We start from the raw sequence: 17,319 nt of genomic DNA on the forward strand, positions 1-17,319 counted from the left end.
TTACACAAACCAGCAAATGGAAGGATTCCAAAGCCATTCTCATTCAAAGCTTAAGATTTCCAACTGTACTAAATGAGAAACCTTGATTCTGTTGTTACCATCACGCACCAGCAGGTTTAAAGTTACAACGTATGTTGGCACACATTTACATGTATGAAGTCTGGGTAATGGTCTTGAATTTATTTTATTTATTTTTTTTGTGGGTGACCAAGTATGCATATGCACCGTGTGTGTGTGTGTGTGTGTGTGTGTGTGTGTGTGTGTGTGTGTGTTACTCAAAGAGGCCAGAAGAAGGTGTCAGATCATTTGAAACTGGAGCTATAGGTGACTATGAGTCACCTGAATGTCTTCAGGGATAGACCTGGGCTGGCGCCACTGTCTGAAGAGGCCAGGCCGATACTGTCTGGTTTGCTTAATGATTATAAATAGATGCCCACTGGGAACAGGGAAGCCACACATATCTGGGGTATTGGGAGTGACAAATGCCACAAGCCAATAAAACCAGTATTTTTGGAGACCCTTGGGGTTGTCTGATACATTACAAGTGGTGTGTCCATTATTTTAATTACCTCTTCAGCAAGAAGGATCTTAGATATTTAGGAGGCAAGAAAACCAATTTTTGAGTCAAACGCCTGAAGTCTGTTTAGCACACATTACAACAGTTGGGCGGTTGTCGTTGTTGTTGTTGTTTTAAACAGAAGGAAAGAGAATACAGACTGGTCGTTCTGTTAGGGCAGGTTGGCACTCAGAGCAGGAAGCACGGGTAGAAGTGACTATGAAGAGGCTCTGTGCGACATTAGAGAGTGGCTAGGTTGGCAAGAAGCCTGTGGATCGGATGTGTTGGTTGGACACACTTGCCAGCAGATGGACCTGATAACACTTTGACCGCCTGCCGTAATTAGCCCTTTGGTGTTCCGGGAGGAGGCAACTGGTAAACTCCTCAGGAATTTGCTTCTAATTGGCTTGGCTGCTGTAGTTTCCAGCTACCTACAGGAACGAGAGAGGCGGGCGCTCTCTGCAACTCTAGATCTGATTTTTATTTTCTCTGAGACTGGGTTCCTCCATGTAGCCTTAGCTGTCTGTTCTGAATCTCGCTCTGTAGATCAGGCTGGCCTCGAACTCACAGAGCTTAGCCTGCTCCTGTCTCCTCCTGCCCAGAGTACTGGGATTAAAGACGTGCGCCGCCACTGCCTTGTTATCTGGAAATTTCAAAGCGATAAGAAGAAAACCTAAAGCCCATCTCAGAAACACAACCCTATGTGTAATCCTTCATCACACCGTCAAATCTGTGTCCACTCTGGAGTCTGTACAGATTGAGGCCAGTGGGTAATTTAACATGAATTAAACAATAATAGATACTTTTCTACCAGTGGCTGTCAATTGTAATCATATGGTATATGCCGTTTAACCCACCGTGACTCACAAGACCAAGAAATACACGACGTAGAGTTTTCTATTAAAATGAACCACAAGAGCAAGCAGGTAAAAGTGTTTGCCGCATAAACATGGCTACCTGGGTCCCTGGAAGCTCGCTACGCCTTGGTAAGATTACAACATGGTAAGGTGCCCAAGCACCCTGTAAGATTAACACGGTGGGGGGCTGGGGATTTAGCTCAGTGGTAGAGCGCTTACCTAGGAAGCGCAAGGCCCTGGGTTCGGTCCCCAGCTCCGAAAAAAAAAGAACCAAAAAAAAAAAAAAAAAGATTAACACGGTGGACACCGAGCAGGTCTTGCCCAGGAAACAACCCTAGCCCATTATAGGACGTGACCCTCAAGACCAGCGGCAGCCTGAGCTGCCTCTAAATCTGTTTCTTGCGCCTGCCCCTTGGCGATTGTTGGTGTTTCGTTATTCCTAAGTTTTGAAGAGTTGGCCAGTTGTCTTTGGCTGAATGAAACTATAAATACGAGTCTACCTAGCTTAAGTACAAGAACTGAAGTATAAATATGGGGCTTTGAGAGCTATCTACACTTACAGAAAAATCTACAGTAGGAGGTTCCTTTATGTGAGGAAGTCTGGATGCTTTAGAAGAAAAACTAAGTTAAAAACAAAACAAAAACAAAAAAAGCAGCTGTCCCCTGAAAAGCAATTTTGTTGAGTTGAAAACTCAATTAAGTCAATGAAACATCGCTTGCCAGGTTCAAAAAGTGAGTTTTTATTGCCTCAATTACCCTCAGAGGCAGTTCTTTAGAACTGGAAATTATCCATTTTTGGTTTTTTAGCATTCAAAAATCCACTTCGCTTTCAGAAGCCCCAAGTCTCTGCTTCTCCGCCCCTCGTCAGCTTTGCCAAAAGCCTTGGGGAAGCAAAGGAGAGGCGAGACGTGTACCATTTGGCATCCTCAGCAGAAGAACTGAAGGCGCTTTTTACTTCCCTGCGCCTCTGTCTCCAGAACTGCAGTAGAAGTCTCAGCATCCTGAGTACTTGCTCGTAGTTCTGAGAGATGGGTGCTCATAACTGAATCCCAGGAACCGTACGAAGGAGTAACACCAAGCATTCCGGGAGAATCTGGACGTCCAGGTTGTGGTGCTGAGTTGGACATCATTGGGGAGACCAAGAGCAACTCTGAGTAGCCTTCACATGCAATTCCAAAGACTGCTCCTGGGCAGTGATCTGTCCCCACCCACAGATCACATGCTGGGCTATGTGTCCACCTCTTCCTTCTCCACTTTCAACAAACCTCCTGGTGGTGTATTTTAGGGCCTTGGCTTTGTGGAATGCCCACTTCAATGGGGAAGTTGTTATCTTCACAGTTAGGTGTTATAACTCAAAAGGAAATCGACATAAATACAGGGTGTCCTCCCTTGGGTATCAAAAGGGAAAAATCCAAGCAAGGGCAGCCCAGGTCCCACTCACTGCTTATAGCACAGGTCAGCTCGATGCTCGTCCTCAAGATGTAAATAATTAACCAAATAAACATAATAGTAACCGGATACGAGAATATGCAAGGATGCAGACTTGAGCTGTGAACACCTGAGACCTCAAGGGAGTTGGAGAGAACAGATAACTGTTTTGAACGGAGCAAGGTGGTGATCTCCTTTAAACCTCTACTCCTTACAGCACAGAACAATGCCTTGATTGTAGATGTTCGTCCTGAGGGCTAGGGATGTGGCTATGCCTCCTGGAGGAAGAAGTGGTCTTCTTCCCTTAAAGACACCGGTTCTTATGGAGAGAGGAGATGGGTGTAGCTTGAGACACGGTGCTAAGGAATTATAAGAGACTTCCAGGACCTTGTCCAGGCCTTGCCTTAGAAGCCAAATAAGCTGGATGCATGGGTTTCCCAACTCCGGTGGGGAAGCAGAATTCTAGACGAGGAGAACGGTCCTTCCTTCTGGTTTGGGTTATTGTGATGGCATTGTAGTTCTGATCTCCTCCAGTTAGTGCTGTGGTCCCTGGCTTACCCTGACACTGACTGTCTTTAAACTTCTCTGGTGTCAGAGGCTAATTCTGCGCAGGTCAAAGAGTATCCATCCTTGATAGCTTAATGTGTTGCTGATCCTGTCTTCGGCTCACGCTTCCTAACAGTCTTCCAAGTCTGAGGAGAACTGCAGAGGTTTAAACAGCAGCTCCTGTATAAGACCTATAGGGGCTGGGGATTTAGCTCAGTGGTAGAGCGCTTACCTAGGAAGCGCAAAGCCCTGGGTTCGGTCCCCAGCTAAAAAAAAAAAAAAAAGACCTATAAGTCCTGTAAGCCGCTCAGCAGCAGACACCTATACCTGTAAGATGCCTCGTTCGATACAGTGGTGAGGATTACACAGGGCATTTAGCAGACCTTTATGGGGTCCTGTGACACACAGTCATATAGTGGATTCAAAAAATGCTTTATATATACATATATATACATATATATACATATATATACACATATATACGTGTGTGTAGTAGTAGTAGTAGCATATAAATGTACACACACACACACACACACACAGAGAGAGAGAGAGAGAGAGAGAGAGAGAGAGAGAGAGAGAGAGAGACTGATTTTGTGTTAATCATATTGGATTTTAGCAAGTTAAAAGATGAGCAAGGTAAGGGAAAACTCAATCCAGACCTTTCCTGAGTAACCTTTGAGCTATCATTTTATGATTTTTTTCCCTTCATAAGAACCTTCAACATCTTTTCAGTAAAGTGTCTTGAGAGAAGTCTAATAGGTCTATTTACGTTGATGAAGTGGCGGGAATTTTACCCAGCGTACCACTGTTGCCTGTCAGCCTGGGGTTGAGCCTAGCCTGAGAGTGTTTGCTCATTAATGGTAGTGGAGGTCTTCAGTCAGAATCTTAGGGAAACTGTCAACACACAAAGTCCCTAACAGTTGTATTTTTAGGAGCCAAAAAGCCAGACGTTTCCTTGTCCATCTTCCCCAGCTCTCTCCCTTTGACACACACACTCCATCCATACCCCAACCACCACCCACCCACTGATGCCATGTTGGTTTTGGACGGACTAACCTTGGGCCTCAGTTCCCAGAAGGCCTTGCACTTTCTGGTCTCTCTTCTATCATGGGCAGCTCTGGTTCCCCTGCACACGAGTGTCTTCTGACAGGTTCGATACTAAGCCTTTGCTTCTATCTAAATACCATTTGAGAAATTTAAAAGTCTTTAAAAATTTTAACTCTTTAAAAAAAAATTTGCCCTACCCTTTCATGAAAATGGGACTAAAAATAAAGATGGATGACAATGTTGTAGTAAGATTTCTTTGCAAAGGACCTAGGTTTTCTCTTGGTTCTGTTCTTAGGGCCGCGTGTTTCCTCGTCTGTGCTCGTATGTTAAACATCCGCAGACGCAGCCTAGATGCAAGGCGCCCAACTCGATTAAGGCAACACAGCATGGCTAACTGGAATGTCCCCACCCACTGTTGCCCCAGCCCCACTGGTGACTGAGATGGTGTCAGGGCCTCCATTTCCTCATCTGTAAATGTGAGGCTCGTTGGGATAATGCATATGAAAACAACCATTCTAAAATTCGGGACGGGTGGGGAAGATAGGAGTGGGGGGGTAAAGCCTGACATCTAGTGGCCAGTGTGGCATCTGCACCTCACGGGACCGTATGGGGTCACATCCGTAAAGGTCTGAGTGAAGGTTCCTCTCCTGTTCATCTGCCACTGTGGGTCCAGCTGAGCCCACGAAATATCTGCCTTTAAGACACCCCCAACATGATTGACTCAAGATGTCTTCGGAACTGTGTCCCTTTGGAAGCTCCAGGAAAGACCATGTTTTCTTAGCCCTTCCAGCTTCTGGGGGTTTCCATTGTCTCACTGTCTTCTCTGATTCTGAATGCCCACGCTCAGTAGAGACTCAGGCTACATTAGGACCACCTGCATAATCCAAGCCCGAATCCCAGTCTCACTCACTAACGTATCTGCAAGGGCTCCTTTGCCACGTGCCGTGGTTCACCTGTGACTTGGGCATTCATTCGTTGGAAGTACGATGCCCAATGTGGCGGCAATCAGAAGGGGAGGGGTCTCTACCACGTAGGGCCCGGTGCTTGGCCCTCAGATTAGTGTGGGTATGGCTTCAGAAGGAAGCGACGTATTTCTTCTCATGAGACTATGGTTAGTCTCAAGAGCCTTGGACTACACGCCTGCCCTTATCCCTATCCAGTCTCCCTGGCTTGGCATATCATCCCAGTCTACCATGGGATTTGGCCAAAGCTTGTACCATGCTCTTTGGACACACAAACCCTAAACCCATAAACTAAATAATCTTCTCTTCTTTATAAAGTTAGCCTGATTCTGACAGGGACAGAAAAGCAAGTACCACACAATATTGATAAGTCATACATGGAATTTTTAAAAACAATGGACTCATTTAGGCAGAGGGGATAGATGGTGGTTCCAGGAGCTTCCGGTGGGGTGGAGGCATAGGGATGCTGGTGAAGTGGTGCAAAGGTTTGATTAGAAAGGAAGGTTGGGGGTGGGGACTGATTGCACAGCACACCACAGTGATGAATAATGATGTATTGCGTATTTGAAAACTGCTGAGAGATTTCAAATGCTTTCCCCACAAAAGAAGTATGAGGTGCTAGGAATGTTCCTTCACACGATTCAATCATTTTATAATATCCATATATATCAAAACAACACGTCTTGCATCACAATATACAAAATGACTATTTCTCAATTATAAATGTGAAAAGGAAAAGGTGTGTTTTAAATAATTTGTGGCCTTAGAGAGGAGATATTAAGCCAAGAAAAATTGTCCATAATATGATTTCCTTTTAGAAGAAAATAAAAAACGTTTTTAAAAGGTTAAGTATTTAGAAGCTGTATGAAGATAAGGGGTAGGGAACCAGAAAGCCCTAAAAGGCAAACAAAGAAGACTGAAGACTGTGGAGAATGATCCTGAAGGCTTCATTGGGCTTTGGAATTTTTCCGAGGGGCAGCCAGGAACAACTTTAAATAGAAATGCCTTCTTGAGGAAGAATGGAATCGTGACACTTGCAGGAAAATAGAAGCAACTGAAAGGTACTGTGCTAAACGAAATAAGGCACACTCCAGCCTCCCCTTACACACATAGCCTACATTAGAGGCGGGGCTCGGGGGTCAGGGGTGAAGAGACAGAGAGGAATCATGAAAGAGAAAGAAGGTAGCGCTAGGAAGGGTGATGGAATGCATGTTGAGAGAGCGGAACTGGGAACCAACCAGGGAAGGAAGGAAAACAGATGGGGTGTGGAACACAAGACGACACAGTGGGAGAAGAGAAGGGAGGAGAATAAAATACAATGACACACACAGACACACATGCACACATACACACACACAAATACACGGATACATACATACACACAGACACACACGCAGAGAAACACAGACACATACACAGACACACATGCACACATATATATACCCACAAATACACGGATACACACACACACACACACACACACACACGCTCATAGAAACACACAGAGACATACAAACATAGACACACACAGAGAAACACACATAGACACACGCAGACACATACACAGAGACATACACACAGACACATGCAAACACAGACACACATAGACACACACACTCATAGAAACTCACAGAGACATGCAAACATAGACACACACAGAGAAACACACATAGACACACAGGCACAGACACATACATACACACACACACACACACACACACACAGGTGGGATGCTGCCAGGATTAAAACCATTATGCTATCTGTTAACCTAAGAAAATCACTTTAGCAAACAAAGAAAATAAAGAAAGGTTTTAAAGTTGGGGACAGAAGTTCACTGCAATAGTCCAAGTCGCTCTGGAGGCCCACAGGAGTTTGCCATGCGTTTGAGGGAAGTCTGGGCAGCATGGGGAGTTCAATTTCAGCCTGGACTTCAGGCTAAGATCCTGTCTCCAAGGCAAAGGAAACAACAACAGAAAACTATGTTACTCTGTGTATAAAACATAGGCAGGACAAGGTTGAAGGTTACTGTAGAACCCCAGAGGAACTGTGAAGGCTGCCTCAGCTTACCAACTGTCTTCATTTGGGTGTTGTCACTGTGGAGAGACACCATGACCACAGCAACTCTAATAAAGGAAAACACTTAATTGGGGCTGGCTTACAGTTCAGAGATTTAGCCCGCTCTCCTCAGGCTGGGAAACATGGCAGAGTCCAGGCAGACGTGGCAGTGCTAGAGAAGGAGCTAGGAGTTCTACATCTTGATCAGAAGGCAGCAGAACAAGACCGTGTACCACACTGGCTGGAGCTTGAGTGTTTAAGACCCCAAAGCCCACCCCCACAATGATGCACTTCCTTCAACAAGGCCACACCCACCCCAACAAGGCCACACCCCCTAATAGTGCCACTCCCTCTAGCCAAGCATTCAAATCTGAGTCTATGGGGGCCAAACCTATTCAAACCACTACACTAACACAGGCCCCTATTATGCATTCATTCCTTTGACATCTGTGTCGTTGGCAAAATCCTTAGCTTTTCTGCACTTTGCCTTCCTTACCTGTAAAATGAGACCAGTGCTGTGGCCCTAGTGCTTGAGGGAAGTGGCTAAACTTGAACCCCAGTGTTGTTCTGAGGATAAAATGAGGAAGCACATTTAACTATATCACCTGGTGCATAATAAAAGTCTAGTGAGGGTTAATGGTTCTTAATGGTCAGTGGGGCCATTTCCAGTAGGAACAGAGATTACTAGAGCACATCAAGAGACACTGAAGAGAAGAAAGGGACAGAGATAGTGATGGGCAAATCAAAAATGGCTGGTGTGAGGTTGACCAGAAGGTCCAAGCTCGAGTTCTTTTGCCCAAGTAGGCAGCTGGCTCAAGGCTGCTGCCATGGATGCTGATGGACCAGACAGAGGTGGGGAGTCAGAGTGAGCATGTGTGTGGCCGTTGAACGGCCATGGTGATTGCTTTTATTTCTGCTCTGTTAACTCCGAGGGTGGTTTTGAATTTCCCACCAAGGCAGGTCAAGTAGATGTTGGTTAGATGTAATTGGAGAAATTTGGCTCGGGGGCAACTTTGAGGAGTAGTTCATGGAATCCAAGAGGTGGACTGTGCTCCTGAGGATACATTTAGAGCAAAGAAAGGAGGTTCTAGGGTTGAGCCCTGGAAAATATGGACAAAGGGGGCACCTTCTCGTTTCATTTGTCACCTGCACTGTAAGCGTTCATGGAAGGTCAGTGCTATACAACTCCATTACAGTGAGAGTTCTGTGAAGGCAGTCAGCATAGCCAACCTTCTCACCACTGTATCTTCAAAGATGAACATGGAGATGGTACATGGCCCCATTTAATAAGTATCTCCAGTTGAACCTGTAATCCACAGGCATGTTATAAAGCACAGGCGGCAAACCTAGCTTATAGGAAGGAGATATCGAAGGTCCATGGAAGTCTGAGCACGAAGATAATGAGGATTTAAAAATACACCTGTGGCTGGAGAGATGGCTCAGTGGTTAGAGCACTGGCTGCTCCTCCAGAGGACCTGGGATCAGTTCCCAGCACTCACATGGCAGCTCACAACCGACCATCTGTCACTCCAATTCCAGGGCTCCCAGCACCCTTATCTGGCCTCCAAAGGTGCGGCATGCATGCATGCAGTACACAGACACATGCGCGCAAACACTCGCAAACTAAGATTTAAATAAATCAGTTTTATAAAATAAGTATGCAGCTGTCATCACGGAATTTATAAGAGTGGTGGGAATAGGAATGAAAGTTGGAAGAATTGACGCTGAGATGAATGTTAGAGTTAGCGAGCTGTGGATATTTGATGACCACAACGATGCTGATGATATAAAAACGAGACTTACGAAATGATAATGTTAATCAAGTAGGAGAAAGAGGTAGCTCGATCAGTAGAGTGCCTGCCTAGCATGCACAGGAAAGGGGTACCATCCCCCAGCACCACATACGCTAAGGGTTGATGGCATGCTCAAGAGAACTCAGGATATGGTAGTAAGATAATCAGAATTTCAAGGTCATCCTTGACTACAGTAGTCTGGGATACAGGAGATTGTGTCAGTGGTTAGTTAATTAATTAATTAATTAACAAGCATGTATAGCCTCAAATGATTCGAGTATACTGTTGCCTAGCAACACCTTCCTTTCTTGCCCAACCATCTACAGTGAGACCATCACAGGACCATCACAGCCTGTTTCGGTTACTTTTCTATTATTGTGATAAAACCAAGGCAATTTAGCGGAGAGTTTACTTGGGCTTACAGTTCTGGGTTTGAGTCTATAATGGTGGATCCAAAGTGTGACAACCGAAGCAGAAAGCTAAGAGCTCACATGCCCTGAGCCGTGCAATCAAGAAGCAGAGAGCGGACTAGAAATGATTTGTGTCCTTAAGCACTCTAAGCCTGCCACCAGTGACACATTTCCTCCAACCAGGCATGCCCTCCAAGCCTCGACAACCAGTGCCACCAACTGGGAAACAAGCATTCAAATGCCTAAAACTGTGGGAGGCACCTTATTCAAACCACCGCGTGCAGGCCTCAAAGACTGAACTTCTAATTGTGTTCTTCCCCTTAAGGCTTCAACTACTCCATGTAGGACCACAGGCTGTGACTTGTCCCTTAGCACCTAGCTCTTTGGGAGACGCTCTTGATTCAAGATATAGCAACTACCAGCTTCACCCTTGGGTGTGTCTTGCTTGGAGAAGTCTAGAATTCCTATTTAATATACCTGCCTCCTCACCTTCTCTCCTCCAAGCTTGGTTTAAACCAGAAGCTGTGTGAGTGCCTCCCTCTCTCTCTCTCTCTCTCTCTCTCTCTCTCTCTCTCTCTCTCTCCCTCCCTCCCTCCCTCCCTCCCTCCCTCTCATCTACTCAGGTCTTATTTGTCTCACTCATGAGCACTTTCACAACGAGAAGTGGCCTCTACAACCCAGATAGATAGCTCTTCTCCCTCTCCCTCCCTCTCTCCTTTCCTCCCTCTCCCTCCCCCTTCCCCCCTCCCTCCCCCTCCTCCCTTCCCCTCCCTCTGCATCTCCCCCCTCTCTCTCCCCCTCCTCCCTCTCTCTCCTTCACCTCCTCTCACCTCCCATTCACGAATGTGCACCATACAGCAGCCTCCTCAAGGCTTTCAAACTTGCCAGATACTTATTTGTTCCTTCTAGCTGGAAGACCCCACCCCGCCCCAACTGTGCCACACGTAGATTCAGAACTCTCTCGTTTTGTTCCTCTAGCTCTCTGCTGCAACATGGTATGGAGGAGAGAGGAACCTCGGGCTCCTGTATGGGAGCCTCTGTGCGAGCCGGCCCCAGCAGGTGACAGCGCTCGATCACCTTGAGATCTGTGCCGTCTCAAGATCTATCTCCTCAAATCCTTAACGCTTCTGATAACAGTGCAACATCCACTGGGGGGCGGGTACCAGTTTCTGCCTTTCTTACTTTAACAGTCCTCTTTCTGGCAGAGCTCAGAGAAAGCGCTGTGACTCTCAGCCCTTGAGTATAGGATATGACCTGCAGGAAGATGTGGCAATGTTAGCCAGTGAGTATACCCCATGCTCGCCTCTGGAAGAAGACTGATTTCAGTTGTGTGCTTGCCCAGAAAGACAGCCCATACAGCCCTTCACCTCGGAAGTGGATCCCAGGAAATTCTATTCAAATATGTCCTGTGATGACCAGGCTAGAATGGTTCATGCCTGTGATACCCTTAATCCTAGTACCTGGGATGCTTAGACAGGAGGATCACCACATGTTTAAGGCTATCCTGGGGTATATGTTGAGTTCCTTGATAGCCTGGGCTACAGAGATTTTCTCAAATAACCCAAACTCCAATGAGAAAAGGAGGGAGGGAAGAGAGGGAGGGGCACACACACATACATACACACACACACAGAGAGAGAGAGAGAGAGAGAGAGAGAGAGAGAGAGAGAGAGAGAGAGAGAGAGAGACAACCTCTAACTGAGAAGGAACAAGCAGACTCATACATCTGAAGAGAAAGAAGAGAGAAAAACTTGATGAGCCCACTTATCAAAACCTACAATTGCACATCGATCCGAGGCAACCATTCTCCTTTAAAGGGAACATTCTGCTGCTTGGAGACACTTCAAAGGTAATCTGAATAAGGATCAATATATATTCTCAGCCCCAACCTATCCACAAGTATTCACACGTGAATAACGGTGAGAGGGGATTCGAAAGGTTCACTTCATGCTTGAAGGTACCAGCTCCAAGTCACACTGCTTTATGTGAATTAGTTCATATAATCTTCACAGCTCTCAAACGAAATACTCGCGGTTAGGACAGCGAGGCTAGGTAAATCTGATGACAGATGACAGGACCAGGCTTTCTTACCTCTGAGCCTTCTACTATGCCTGGCACAGGGAGCAGGTTAGAGGAATTTGAGCAGCTGTCCACAGAGGAGGTGGCTGCAGACAAGGCTATTGAGTATTTTGCTCAACTAACCCCCAGTCGGCTTCCTCTCTCTCTCTGCAAGGACCTGTTTCCACAGGGAGACAGTTGTCCAATCCCTCTGTCAGCCACTAGAGGGCAGACGCGGTATGAAAAGTTACCCGGCTTGGCTTTTGAGCGACTCAAAGACAGAAAGCGTCTTGCAGTCTCAACCCTAAGCCCAAACAGCTGTTCAAGAACTATAAAGGAAACTGACTAAAGGCCGTTGGTCACGTGAGACTACGACCAAGATCTTCCTGAAAGGGTTAACTTTCCTGAAAGGGTTACTGTCGCATTTTAAACATGAAATGAAGCTAGAGAAATTAACTTCAAGTTCCACTATTTTTTCAATAAAACCACGGGTCGCTGGGGGTAGGCATGGACTTAGTTTCTGATTTAATTTCTGAACTCTTCCCACTACACCTCACCACAGCCGCCAGCTCTAAAACCAGGAAGAAAAACCCAGCCAAAGTCAGGCTAGAAACAGGGCTCTGCCAGCAAAGTGCTCGCCAGACAAGCGTGAGGACTTAATTCACCCCCAGAACCGAAAGAAAAAGTTGGGCATTTTTAGCACATGATTTTTATCCCAGAACTGAGAAGAAAGAGGCAGGAGCATCCCTGGAATTCACTGGCCAGCTTGGTTTATTTGGGTGAACTCTAAACCAATGAGAGACCCTGTGATGGTTTGAATACACTTGGCCCAGGGAGTGGCACGATTAGAAGGTGTGGCCTTGTTGGAGTGGGTGTGGCCTTGTTGGGGTGGCTTTGTTGGGGTGGGTGTGGCCTTGTTGGGTGGGTGTGGTCTTGTTGGGTGGGTGTGGCCTTGTTGGAGTATCACTTGTAGGTGTGTCACTGTGGGTGTAGGCTTTAAGACCCTCATCCAAGCTGCCTGGAAGTGAATATTCTGCTAGCAGCCCTCAGATGAAGATACAGAACTCTCAGCTCCTCCTGCACCATGCCTGCCTGGATGCTGCCATGCTCCTGCCTTGATGATACTGGACTGAACCTCTGAGCCTGTAAGCCAGCCCCAGTTAAATGCCCTTTACGAGACTTGCCTTGGTCATGGTGTCTGTTCACAGCAGTAAAACCCTAACTAAGACAGACTGTGTCTCCAAAAAATAAAAAAATGGATGGAGCCCCCCCCCAGGCCTCCACACGCTTGCCAGCACATATTACATGCATACAAACTCCCCTCACACACCCATGTGCTTGCGCGCACACAAAATTAAAGGCAAAAAAGATGTCGCCTCACAATCAGATTCTAGAGGTGAAGAAACACCCTCAGCTCACCAAGTTTGCAGGGTTTGAGCAACTTACAGATGACAAAGAGTTGGAAGACCACTTTGAGGCTTACTATTAAAGGAAAATTGACTTTAACTACGTCGTTAAAATGACCCTCTCCCGTCTCACTGGCGAGACGACTATCAAGGCGCACTAAAAAGTCTTAACAAGACAGTGAGCAAACACTGGTCTAAAACCTCATGCCCTTAGAATTCTACAGCCCTAGCACCAAACTCACCCCATCTCCATTTCCAGATGAGCCCACACACACACACACACACCTCCCAGAGCCCCATGCTGTGTGAAACCCAGGCCTTGCTTCACAATAAAGGGTGTTCTCACAGAAAGGGAGTCATTTTCTCCTACCCTTTCAACACCATCTAACAGACAGCAATTCTGTGTCATTCAGTGGGTGCTTAATGGGCATGATCTATGAACAAGAATTGTTCCACAGGCAAGGTTTCAAAGAAAATGAAAGCCCAGGCCTATATCTTTGTGAAATTAAATAATCTGTTAGAATCCTGATAGAGACAGAACAAGCCCAGAAAAAATCCCAGTAGATGGCGTGTCAGGTTGCACCTGACTGTGACTATAAAGTCCTATAAGGTCTCCAGACCATGCAGAGAAAAGCATTTCAACCAGGAGGATCAAGGGGACCTTCTAGGAGGATCAAGGGGACCTTTGCAAAGGAGTTGGGATTTAACAAGCCTTTGCGAGATCAAAGGAATGTTCGTAAGACAGAGAGTGACACTAGAGGAAAATGCACACACAATATGCTACAAGCATCTGTTGTTCTGTGAAGTTGACCCATGTGGCCCGGGGTGGGGCTTGAGGGCAGGAAGTGGGACTCTGTAAAGACAAGAAGTGGGATTCACATGGTAGGCACACGTGGTCTCCTGCGATGCCAGGAAAAGAATGGGTACACGTGTCTTCTCCAAGAGAACAGTCCGTTCTGACACACCAGGCGTTGAGTACCATTTAAGATGTAACTTTCCTCTGGGTGAACTTCCACTAGAACCTCCTGGTCCTGAGAGATTTACTTCTGCTGGGAAGCTCTCCTGATGCCCTCATCCCGGTTCATTAAGCTCTCTTCTTCAGCTGCATAAAACCGCCACCCAACTTCTAAAACCTTGACTAATGTTTCCTGGAAGAGAACTCGTCATTTCACATTCTGTAACTAAATATATCACCCTGGCCCGTGAAATATTCAGCGTTCACCTCCTACTCCATCCCCCACACCCCCAAAGACTGCAGATTCCCCCCGTCCTCCACCCTCATCAGACATCTTGGAGTATTCTTTGAGTCCAATGGTGCTTGTTAAAATTTGAACCCTTTCCATCATCCAATGTGGCTGTTCGATGCCCCTGGTCTTACAGGAAGGAAAATCCACAACCACCATTCACCAGGAAACAAATCTCAGAAACATCTCCAAGGTACAACAGCCTCATATCACACGGTGCTGATGATAAATTTATGATGGAAAAATATGTCACAAAAATAAAGTCACTAAACCTCTTTTGAGCAGTAGCCCAAGGGCTCCAGGGAAGGATTCAGTTGTTCTTGGTGTCTTTGTTTGCTAAGTACGTTGAGATGACAACACTTCAAACAACATAGAATTTCTCTGCTATCTGTTGTTGTGAAGAGACCCTATGACCAAGGCAACTTATAGAAGTTCCTGGGACTCACAGTTCTAGAAGGTTGGAGGTCACAGCCATCATGACAGGGAGCGTGGCAACAGGCAGATGTGACTGAAGCAGTTGCCACCAGCTTACATCCTTATCTACAAATAGGAGGCAGAGCGCTACCAGGAAATGATGTGGGGCACACCCACTCCCAAGGGCTCACCTTCTCCAACGAGGCCACACCTCCTAATTCTACCTATCTGGTCCAACAAATGGGGAGCCAAGTAGCCAAGTACTCAAACTCGTGGGCCATTCTCATTCAAACCACCACATTCGTGGTATCAACATTTCAGGAAGATGCTAACTGATCGCATCCCCTGAGTCAAGACACATCCAATTTCCCCAAGGCTACAGCAGGCAAGTCGTCTCAGCATCACTCTCTAGGGATCCATCCCCACAGGATGTTTTGTGAAGTTTCTGGAACAGGTAGGAGGCTTCGCTAAAACTCAGCCGACTTTTTAGAAACCTGCCTAGGCTTAAAATTGAGACATTTTTGGTCTGAGGTACAGCTGTAGGCAGAATTATATCATCCCCCAAACTTACACATTGAAGACCTAAGATGTAATAATACCTGAGAGTATGACTTCCCTCAGAGAGAAGACTCCAAAGAGAGGATCACGGTAAAATGAGATAATCAGGAAGGATCACATGTAAAGTAGCCAGTGTTCTTATAAGGGGAAATCATTTGAGGGTCCAGGGAGAAGACTGACTGAGCTCTAGTTCCACAATAACCCCAACTCCCTCAATTTCTTACAAGAGTTTTCTTTGACTCTCTCTTGTCTCCCTGGATTGTAGATAGCTCTCCCCTGGGGTTCTTGGGCATCAAGGAGCAACTCACTTCCTCTTAATCTCTGTTAGATGACGGTTAAGTTGTTATGCTATTCAGCACACACTTTGGAAGCTCAATAACTATGTCTGGAAACACTAAATACTGACATCCCATCGTCGTAGCTGCCATTGTCCTCCTTACACTGAAGACATGGAGGCGTTGACCTTCCAAACTTCTAATCTTTTTTCTTGTAAAGGCTCATTTCTCCCATCCTGTCCTGAAGAGCCCTGCTCCAGAGGCTGTATTCCAGCTGTGTGAATCCCTCTGGACTCCATAGACCAGGTCGGAATCATCTTCTTCTTGCTCTCTAATTTTGACCCTTTTCACTTCCCTTCTTTCCTTTGCTACCTGGAGTCTGTGTTTTAGCCCCCTCAGCCCACCAATCCCTATGCCCTGACCTGCCCACTGCAGGGACCACACCCTTGCATGACATCACCTCTACTTCCTCTATGCCAGCGCTGAAGTAGACAAGCACTGGGCTCAAATGTATGCGGGATATTTCTGTACAGACTTTTCTGATGTTTTCTTTCTGGGGTGCTGCTCAAATTAGAAGATGTTTATAGAGCATCTGGTTTGATCGAATGTCTAATTATTACAGCAACAACACCAACGCCCCTGTACCCTTCTAAAAGCCTAAAGTTTTGGCTGGAAAGCTATAGAAGATATTGGGAAGAATGTCAGTTTTTCATATGGATGAAAAGCACCAGCAGGGGAATTACCATATCTCTCAGAAGTCTGACGATCATCTGCGTTCATGGTCTTCAATGTGGAATTGTGACACGGAATAGCTACCCCGAATCGCCAGCCTGCCTCTTACCCTGTGGGTTTCAGTTTCAAGACTGCGACCTCAGCTCTTGTCTGAGTTCCCAGCCGCCTGCCTGGCAGATGCCAGACTTGTCACTCCATAATCATGTGTACCAGTTTCTTAAAGCAAGCCCAGTAATCAGGGTCTGTTCTGGAGGATGCTGACTGCACTTATCCTGAGGCGTGTCTTCAAGCTGGGTCGCCCTTTCATTTTCACAGACATTCGTCTATGGCTGGTTGGTTTTTTTTTTCCCCTAGGGAAGGCAGGTGATGCGATCGACTCAGAGTCCAGGAGAACTTAAAGTGTTCTTTCACACCATAAATGCACGTGATCTTCAGATCATATTTTTAAATGTAATAAAAACTGCAGAAGTGTCGAAAAAGTAAAGTAGAATCTATAAACACTGGTGCCTCGTGCCAGATACTCTTGGGATGGCTGTTCAGATTAATTTTAAACTTCCCCACAGTGAGGTATGTGTTGAATACTAAATTTTGTTTTAAAGTAAAAACAAAACCAGTGCAAAACATGGAGATTGCAGTGGTATGAGTGGACCATGCCACCAGACAGGAGACCTGGCAAGGTTGAAGCAAGTTAAAAGAAACAAACAAACCAGGAATTCTCATCATTGAGACCGGTAGGTGTTAGAACCAGTTCCTAGCCAGAGTCTACCTGTCCCAGAACATGTGACCAAGATGCCCCACTAGGAGGGCCATGACACTCAGTCATGTAGGGACAACACCTGAAGTCCTCTCCTATGCAAATAAAGCATCCCAGAGTGAGCCAATGGGAAGAATCTACCTCTGGATCTCACCCCACCCCAAAATGTTTAAAAGGTCCCTGTCAACCCAAGAAATAAAGTTATTTCACCGAGAATCGTCTGA

The 17,319-nt window shown here is 46.2% G+C and overlaps 2 long non-coding RNA genes across 2 annotated transcripts; one reads left to right on the top strand and one right to left on the bottom strand.

Annotated features, from left to right (window-relative positions):
* Window positions 1-2,132: 2,132 nt before the first annotated feature.
* LOC148002164 (uncharacterized) lies at window positions 2,133-12,085 on the bottom strand. The gene is made up of 3 exons (XR_015634192.1): window positions 11,746-12,085; window positions 4,444-4,563; window positions 2,133-3,653 (listed from the first exon to the last, which is right to left on the bottom strand). It is a non-coding gene; the product is annotated as an uncharacterized LOC148002164 (long non-coding RNA).
* Window positions 12,086-14,137: 2,052 nt separating this feature from the next.
* Window positions 14,138-16,841, top strand: LOC120095828 (uncharacterized). Its single transcript, XR_015634193.1, has 3 exons — window positions 14,138-15,230; window positions 15,830-15,915; window positions 16,232-16,841. It is a non-coding gene; the product is annotated as an uncharacterized LOC120095828 (long non-coding RNA).
* The last annotated feature ends 478 nt before the right edge of the window (window positions 16,842-17,319 follow it).

The sequence above is a fragment of the Rattus norvegicus genome, chromosome 12, assembly GCF_021556685.1.
Source record: "Rattus norvegicus strain SHRSP/BbbUtx chromosome 12, alternate assembly SHRSP_T2T, whole genome shotgun sequence".
NCBI classification, from domain to species: Eukaryota; Metazoa; Chordata; class Mammalia; order Rodentia; family Muridae; genus Rattus; species Rattus norvegicus.